This window comes from Asparagus officinalis, chromosome 2 (assembly GCF_001876935.1).
Source record: "Asparagus officinalis chromosome 2, Aspof.V1, whole genome shotgun sequence".
NCBI classification, from domain to species: Eukaryota; Viridiplantae; Streptophyta; class Magnoliopsida; order Asparagales; family Asparagaceae; genus Asparagus; species Asparagus officinalis.
Genome location: NC_033795.1, coordinates 76,725,108 through 76,733,718, shown reverse-complemented (window position 1 = coordinate 76,733,718; position 8,611 = coordinate 76,725,108).

Below are 8,611 nucleotides of genomic sequence, written 5' to 3'. Positions count from 1 at the left end.
AAATGAACAACCCCTTGGCCTATTTATAGGCTCTCTGAACTGTGCCCGCGCACAGGAGATTGTCGGCCACCCATAGGTGGCCGGCACTGTGCCGAGCCACCCATGGGTGGCTCGTCCACTGTCGGCCACCTCTGGGTGGCCGCGGCTTAAGCCGAGCCCCCTTAGGTGTGGGTTTTCCGAGTTTTTGAGTTGTGTCCGTTTTCCGGTTTTGTCCGTGATTCGGTTGATTGAGACTCTGATTGGTTGATCTGATTTGGCAGTAAGTCGGATTCCTGATTTGGCAGTAAATCCGCTTCTGAGTTCGAGTCCGAAACTGATCTTGATTCGATCGTGATTCGTCCGAGTCTGTTCTCGATTGGATGACTCGTTGATTCCTTAACACTTGGCTTGATTCTGCACGCGGGTGGATTCATTCCGTTGTTCGCGTGCGATTTGTCGATCTCGTCGCCTCGTTGGTTCTTCGGTTTGTGCCGAGCTGAGCTAAGGGACCTATAAGCAATTTTATATGCCTACATCGATGAAAAAAAACTGGCGACCACAGTGAGAGCCAACAGCTTCGCTGCCGAAGCTGTCGTGCCGTAGCCGACGATCAAGATCCCCGTGGCTGAAGAGGTCGAGTACGAATTCGACCAACAGAAATTTGAAGAATACATCTCCTACGCCACCTCCAGATTTGCCTCTCCTTGCAGGTGAAGGAAGGCCTCCTCCTCCCAGAAGATCCGTCGGTCTCCAGATCTGAAGATCCAAGAAATCGATCTCCCCGTAGTCTACAACGGTCCACCAGTATCCAATGAGACCAGATATTGTAGATCTGAACTCCTTCATGATTAAGAAGTCGACTGTTGAAGGCGCGCCAACTCTATCAAAGAGAGCACGTCAAAGGAAACGCCAACGCCTCGCACGCCAATTCGCTAAGGCTTTGGATCAGATGGATGGACTCCGTTACCAAGCAGATCTAGAGTTTAAAAAGCGCCAAGTGGCTAATCTGTTGCCATGACTAGCATCAGAATCCTCCTCTCGATCTCCAATTAACGAATGAGTTTGTGTTAAAAGAACCCGCTCTACTCTCGAGGAGTGAATCCAGAAGCGCCGCGCCTTGCGTGCGCATGCCTGGACCCTTGTGCAAAAAGCACAGGAAATGCAAAAGGAAGAGGCAGTTAAGAGATCGCTGAGATCCAAACAAGTTTGGGTTCCAAAAGCCAAATCAGCGCCTAAGGCAAAAGCAGGTGACGTTGCTCTCCGGCCTTCGTCAACTCCAGACCCTACTCCCGCACTTCCGGTGAAGCTCTATGACAACGTGGATCTCCCCAAAGCTAGAGTCCCATTAAAGGATCGCATCGTTTCTCCACCCGAGGATCGAGGAAAAGCGCCTGTTAAGGAAAGCTTGAGACCGTTGAAGGAGCTTCGAGTAAACATCAGGACTGGGGGTCGTACGCGACCTCCTAACAAATTAATTTCTACAACAGCCCTCTTAGGGGTGCGTGAAGAAAACCAGGAGGCCATTAAGGTTTCACCCTCACAAAGGTGTGATTCCAAACGTGTGACTCCTGCAGACGCCAACAAGGCAATGTTTACTCAGAGGAAAACGCGTCAGACAGACGAACGCGTTATACCTGAGAATCCATGTAAGCAGCCGATAGGTTACTCCGACCGCAACGTCGATGATTTGTACTATCGGGCTGGGGGTACGAATAAATCTCGAAAGAGAAGTACCCAGGAAGCGGACTCTCACTGTCCGTGTATTAAAATTATCAGGGTAGTATTATCAACGTGTAGCTGTCCTAAGACCGCTCCGCAGAGGGTCTCGATATTCGAGAGGATCTCCGATGGAACGACGAAGCCCAAATCAAGGCGTTTCCACCAAAGAGGATCAGTTGATCGAGATGATGAATTCCCAGAAGTTACCATCAACATGGTCAATAAAGGAAAATCTCCGATTGTTTCAAGTGGTTCCAACCCTAATTTCTCTCCAAGAAAGAGAGTCAATTCGGGGATAGCCCAACGCCGTTGGACATAATGATTACCAGGGTGTCCATGAAGGGATCCATTCCGATGACGAACTCTCGGATTCTTATTCCGCAATCGCCTCTGACGATACAACGTCTAGCATAGGCGAAGCTCGGGAAGTGTTCATGATCAACACCGAGCAAATAACCAAAATCATTGAGGATGCTCTAGCCAAACAAAAAGAGAACTTCAAGTTCGGAATGGAAATAGCTATGCAGAAGATGAGACAAATGCACGACCAACAAATCTGAGCTTTGTCGAATCAGCTAGTTGAATCCAGCCGTCGTACCCAGAACGCCGTAGTTGACAGCGATCCAGAAGTGGACGAAATCACCATGGCCGATGCACCTCCCAAAAATACTGGGTGTGGTTCAAATGCACACCCTACAGATAACAACGCTGGGGGTGGTTCTGCCAAAGATAATAACACTCCCCACTCAGCACCTGATCTATTTCAAGTCCCATTTGGGAGTGATCTTTGGCAACGAGCCTCTGATGGTCCGGTCATTTGTTGGCACCCTTCGCGGGCCCGCCTTCGGTTGGTACCGCCGCCTCAAGCCTGGAAGCATCAACAGCTGGGAGGACCTGGAAAGCATGTTCCTCGCTCATTTCTTCGATGATGACGCCGAAGTGTCGATCAGGATACTCTTCGATGAGAAACAAAAAGACGGAGAGTCGGTGGATACCTTCATCAAACGCTTCCGCAATCAGGCAATGAACTGCAAGGATCCCGTCACGGAGGAATTCGTCTTGCAGACTTGTCATAACAATTTGTCCATTAACATCTTGGACGTTATGGGAGTAGAGCCACTCAATACCTGGAGAGAATTGAAGGCGCATGGAGAGCAGGCCGAACGCTTCCTCAGAAGGAGGAAGGTCAAAAGAAACTAACCGATGGTCAACCCTCTGAATTAGAGTCTCGTGTCCCATGATGAAGGGAAGGCACCTACAACAGTTGTTGACGTTAATCAAACGTCACAACACCAGCTCCGAAGACAACAGAAGAATTCGGATCCAAGGCTCCAAAAAGAGTACTCATTCAAAGACGAAGACGTCCCAGCCATCTTCGAGACCCTTCTTGAAAACAACAAGATCAAGCTGCCGCCCATCACAAATCAGGAGGAAGCTGACAATACTGCAGATCCGAAGTACTGTGCGTACCACAAGAGGATCCTTCATCCCACCAAGGCTTGCTTTTCTTTAAAGAATAGCATCCAAACCTTGGTTGAAGCCGACGTTATAACGCTGGGATAAGCCAAATGAGAACGGCACCACTCCGAAGAGTACACGAGTATAAACTGCTTCTCAACACTCCGACAAGTATACGAGTATAAACTGCTTCTTAATTCTCCAATCGGTATATGAGGTTAAACTGCTTCCTGATACTCCAATAGGTATATGAGTCTAAACTGTTCCCTACCATTGATGGGAAGTTCCTGGAGAATGTTACGCTAATATTCTTAAGGATAACCCAAACATGTAATGGAGTACAAAGTCAGACCCAGTTCCAAGAAAGAAGCTGGGGGTGGATGAGTCATGTAATGGGAAGTTCCCGGAAGAACACTATATGTAATTTTCATAGGGACAACCCGATAATTACGAACAAGGTGATAAACATTAAACCCCCACCATGATTTGTACTCCCACTCTCACTGTCTACCTGGTCAAACCTTCCTATAGTTAGGACCACAACCAAAGTCCCCTCTCGATTCCTTCCATGAACGAGAGGTCCACTTTCAATTCGAACAATCAAACCTATAAAAGTTAGGATTGTTCCCGATCTCACTTAGTCAAATCTACAAATAGTTAGGACTAAGACCGAGTCATTCCTTATTGATAAACAAAAATCTGTCTTTGTTCCTTTTTTACCAAACCTATAAAAGTTAGGGTCGAAATTGGGCTTTCTCCTCAATGAATGAGGGATTCTTTTGATTCAAATGACCAATCCTATAAAAGTTAGGGTCGTTTGAACCTTTCTGATTCTCGGAGTGGAGATCCCACTCTTAGTTTCATCTTTTCGGATTCTGGGGGTGGAGATCCCACCTTGAGTTTCCTTTCCTACTGTAGATAGAATATAAAATTCTTCATCTTCAGTACCGGAAGATAGAATATAAAATTCTTCCTCTCCCATTTTCCAGTCTATCTTTATTCTTAGAAAATACATAATTTTCAACTTCCAATCCGGGCACTTTGTGCACGGGGAATTTTATCTCAACTCCTAAATAGAGATAAGTCTACGCCTAACACGCGTTGCCGGTTTAGTCTTTCACCGATTGAAAAAGACACCAAGGTCTAAACTTGGGGAATTTTATCCTGAAGCCTAAGTAGGGATGAGTCAACACCTAACACGTGTTGTCGGGTAGCCTATTCTCATAACAAGGGCGAAGTCTATGTATTCAAGAGAAGCAATTCTCTTAGCACAACGTTATATGTGAAACGGGTTTTAATAATTCACATGCTAGCTCGATTCAAACGGTAATCGGTAAAGGCACGTCAAACCCGTTGATGGCTGGGGGTTTGCCAAAAATCCCAAAGTCTATGTCTAACACGCATTGCCGGTTAGTCTTTGACCGTAAAAAGGACAAAAGACCACATATTCAACATTGTGGCAGGATGTTATTAATAACACCATAATCCGTGCCTCACACGCACGGGGAATTTTATCCTGAATCCTAAGTAAGGATAAGTCAGCGCCTAACACGCGTTGCCGGGTAGTCTATTCCCGTGAGAAAGACGAAGTCTACGTATTCAATATCGTAGCACTAAAAGGGTTAACTCTTTTAGCTTAAACGTCACATGAAGCCTAAGCAGGGATAAGTCAACGCCTAACACGCGTTGCCGGTTTAGTCTTTTACCGATTGAAGAAGACACCAGAATCCGAGTCTGGGGATTTTTATCCTGAATCCTAAGTAAGGATAAGTCAGCGCCTAACACGCGTTGCCGGGTAGTCTATTCCCGTGAGAAAGACGAAGTCTACGTATTCAATATCGTAGCACTAAGAGCGTTAACTCTCTTAGCACAACGTCACGTGCGGAACGGACTTAAACAATCCGCATGCTAGCCCGACTCAAACGGTAGTCGGTAAAGGCTCATCAAACCCGTTGATGACTGAGAATTTGCCAAAAATTCTATAAGTGCGAGTCATTGATGCATCAGCTCTGTTAGTTGGTCTCGTGACTCGATTATCCAACAACATTAAAATAAGATCCACAAATGCAGATGAATCAGCTTTAACAGTTGGTCCTGCAACCCCGACACTTAGGACCGCTGTGCTCCAATACCTTAAGAGCTTAAACTGTGTATACTCCAGTAAACGTACGAGTATAAACTGTGTCAACGTACGACGTTCGAAAGCCGGTCAACGCGTAACCCTAGGTTAACGCCGGTCAACGCGTAACCCTAGGTCAACGCCACTCAACGCGTTGCGACAAAAAGTCAACATACGGTGATCTGAAACTCTAAGTCAGCACAATGTGACAGAGATAGTCAGTTCAAAGTCAACTCAATGACATAAGTCAAACTCAACTCACTGGTGGTAGACTCGAGACTCCGACGACGGCCAGGCGATAAACGCAACGCCGGAAGAACTTCGGCTATTCGTCAAAGCATTGAATAGACCGAAAATCGAAGGAGCCAAGAGTTGAAGCTAACTACTGGTCCTTTACGCCGACTGAAGGATGGACCAATCACATCCAAAGTATTCCAGCCTCTTCTATAAAAGAAACGAGTCAGGAACGCTTTGGAGGGGGTATCTGTAGGCATCGAAAATTGCCTATAGGTCTCCACGAACAGCTCGGTGTTAAGGAACGACGATGAACGTCACTATCCGGTTCACAGGAGTTCGATGGATGTTGATGAACGCTTGAAGTAAATCGACGAACTACGTGAACTAACGAAGGTACGGGCTAATCGAGCGTCCCACGATGTTTACAAAAGGAATAACGCCCTTCGTGTCTCATTCATTCAACAGATGTTCCAACCATCGGAGCTGATAGAACTCCTTGTCGGCTTTCCAACGTACTTCGAATCACTCAAATCCGAGTCCGGAAGAAGGAATTACAGCAGAAACAGATGAAAACACCAAAAGGAGTGTCTCGGACCAACGAGACACCCTTCGTTAGTCCTTGGGTGTCTCGGATCAATGGGAGACACCCTAGGGTGTCTCCAATCAAGTAGAGACACCTTGGGGTGTCTCCAAGGCAGATTTGGGCTTTTAAACGTTTTTAACCGCTCCGTTATCCTCTCAAGCCTATAAATACAAGCCTTAGGCCTCATTTTTTCAGAGGGCTGGAATTTTGAAGATTAGGCGAAGCCCTGCCGGATTGAAGACTGAAGGTGCACGGATTTCAGAGAGGAGGAGGAGAGATCGGATTGAGTTCTTCAACGCAAGAGAGAGAGAGATTCTTCAGATCTGCAGTTCCTTGGGTTCATTCCTACAGTTTCCCGGATTTGTTCCTTAGGATTATCCCGTTGTGGTAATCTTAAGAAGAGTGATTATCTCGCTTCGCCGAGATAAGAGCTACGGTTTTCTCGATCCCTTCGCGGATAGACGAAGCTCTGCCCAATTTTTCAGCAATAAGATCTGATCGACGGTGGTCCACGGATAAACCCCGACACAGGCAAAGATCCCCACGCAAGCAGAAGACCGATGAACGATCTCTGCGTTTGTTTGATAAAGTTGTAAACTTTTTTTATTTTCATTGTGTAAGGAGATCTTATAAAAAGATCAACTTTTTATTTCATTCGAGTTTATTGTAACGACTAAAGTTGTAATAGATTCGATAACAATGGAAACATAAACTTTCACCGCAAACAACCTTCTTCTCCCATTGCAAACTAACTCCAAATTATAGAGAAAGAACAAATTTGATAGAAATTAGGAACCACCCAACTGAACCCTAGATCGGATTCCAAATAGATCTCCTATCCACACGAGGAAAGCAAAATCTCCAACGGCAACTCCTAATGCTATCTCTACCGAAACCTAGAACTCCAAGAAACAAGCTTCACATAAGAATCTTCCTCCACCAAAAAATCCTAGATCTGAAATCTGGGCTCTGATACCATTTGTTGCGCGCAGCGAAAATTTCGACAGTACTTCAGCAGCACAACAAGATAGTCAGGTCACAATAAGAATTCTCATCTCACCAAGGAAACAAGAATCTGAAGCGAATATCTCAACAAAGTGAGATATCGGCTCTTCCTCTCATCAGTTCTAGGACTGACCTGTCGAGGGATCATAAAAAGCTATTACAAATCACACAAAAGCGATACAACTAATTTTTACGTGGTTCGACAAATTGCCTACGTCCACGGGGCAAGGAGGGGGGAGATCTACTAATAGAGTGAGATAATACAACTAGGGTTTACAATCACTCGATCAATCTAAACCCTCACACAAACTCTCAAATTCCTCATAATATCTCTCTACAAAAGGATGCACAAAACCCAAAAAAGAAATCTCTGCTTTTCTTTGACAGTCGCCGTCAGTTTTTCTCCTGCTGCGAATTTTCCCGTAGCCGCAAAACTCGTTTTCAAACCTGCAGCCGCCAAACTTCCGTGCTCACCTCCTTCGCACTTGCACGCACTAGAAAAGCCTCATTGCATTGTTATTTATAACTTTCATATCGGGTGGGCCTCTGAAACAAAGTCGGGAACGAAACAAAGTCGGGAACGTGGCTGTGTTGGTTTTCTCGATTGAATTTGGTAGTATGAGAGTAAGGGGGGGGGTTATTCATTGGTGTAAAAAATGGGATAATGGGATAATTTTTGGAACACTAGTGTTTGGTGTTATTCATTGGTGTAATTGGAACTGGAGTATCTATTGTGGTGTTTATTGGTTTGTTGAGACAATTGGGGGACAAATACCCCACTTCCCCTAAAATTACACCACCTATATAAAGATAACTCAGCCCAACCCTCAAAATTACCCCATTTTGATTTCTGGAACAAGAGAGCGGAACAAAATTACCCCCAAATCGCCGCTCCTCCGCCAAAATCGAGCTCGACCTCCGTCGCCAAAATCGAGCTCCGTCGCCGGAATCGATCTCGAGCGCCCGTTCCTCTGCCAAAATCGAGCTCGAGCTCCGTCACCAAAATCGAGCTCCGTCGCCGGAATCGAGCTCGAGCGCCCGCTCCTCTGCCAAAATCGGCCTCGACGAACTCGCCCTTCATTTCGATGCCGGTGACCCTGCCACCTTCAACGCGTATGTTCATCACCTTCCCGATCACGACGTCGAGGTTGCTGCTGTTAAGATCCAGACTGCTTTCAGAGGTTACATGGTATGAATTTATTTATCCTCTTTTGATTTGAGCGGTGTTGTTAAATAATGGTCTTAATTATAGTTTCTCTTGTGCATAGTGTTGAAGGTTGAATGCATGCTTGTTGCTATTTGAAAATTCTGGATGTTTTGTTTAGTGCAACATTATCTAGTTAATTATGTGAAATTAGAATATTACACGTTCTTGAGGACTGAATTTATTTAATCATTTGATGTTATATCAAGTTAAACTTGAATTTAATTAACCTATAAATATAATATTATAAAAAGATGTCATACTCAAATTGTCCCACTCAAATTGTCCCATTACCCCATTTTACCCC